The sequence below is a fragment of the Calidris pugnax genome, unplaced genomic scaffold, assembly GCF_001431845.1.
Source record: "Calidris pugnax isolate Ruff unplaced genomic scaffold, ASM143184v1 scaffold37, whole genome shotgun sequence".
Classification (NCBI taxonomy): Eukaryota; Metazoa; Chordata; class Aves; order Charadriiformes; family Scolopacidae; genus Calidris; species Calidris pugnax.
This window is the reverse complement of record NW_015090816.1, coordinates 171,621-172,408: the sequence shown is the minus strand read 5'-3', so window position 1 is coordinate 172,408 and position 788 is coordinate 171,621.

The following is a 788-nucleotide window of genomic DNA, read 5'->3' as shown; positions in this document are numbered from 1 at the left end:
GGGGGGGGGGGAGTGGGAGAGGAAGGCTTTTCTTCTATAAATGTATGCTATTCAAATCATCTCTTTTTTTATTTCCTTTAAACCCATCATTTGTATGCTGTAGGTCGCTACTTTAAAACCCGGCTCGCTGTTGCTGAAAGGATCACCCGTATAATGATGTCATCCATATTCAGCTGAAATCTCGGCTCCGCTGGAGCCCGGCGCTTCCCTCCCCTTCCCCTGGAAGCCCAGCCGCCGGCTCCCCACCCCTCTGTGCTCACCCCAAATTTTCCAGTGGGATTGAGGAGGCTCGGCCAGGGATCGGGAAGGAAGAGGGTGCAGGCGGGAGGTGCGGTCGGGCTCATGGGAAGGCACCATGATGCACAGTTTATATAGGAGCAGGGAATAAAACTGGCTTTTTCGGAGACATCTCCTTCCTGGGTTTAGTGGTGGTTTGGGCAGTGTCTGGTTGATGGCTGGACTCAATGTTCCTAAAGGCCTTTTCCAACCCAGACAATTCTATCATTCTATGATGCTGATAGAAGGTCCTTACAGAATCATAGAATCACAGAATGGTTTGGGTTGGAAGGGGCATTAAAGACCATCTCGTTCCAACCTCCCTGCCCTGGGCAGGGACACCTCCCACCACACCAGGTTGCTCCAAGCCCCTCCAACCTGGCCTTGAGCCCCTCCAGGGATGGGGCAGCCACAGCTTCTCTGGGCAACCTGGGCCAGGTTCTCACCACCTTCAGAGTGAAAAAATTCTCCCTAATGTTAATCTAAATCTCCCCTCTTTCAGTTTAAAACTG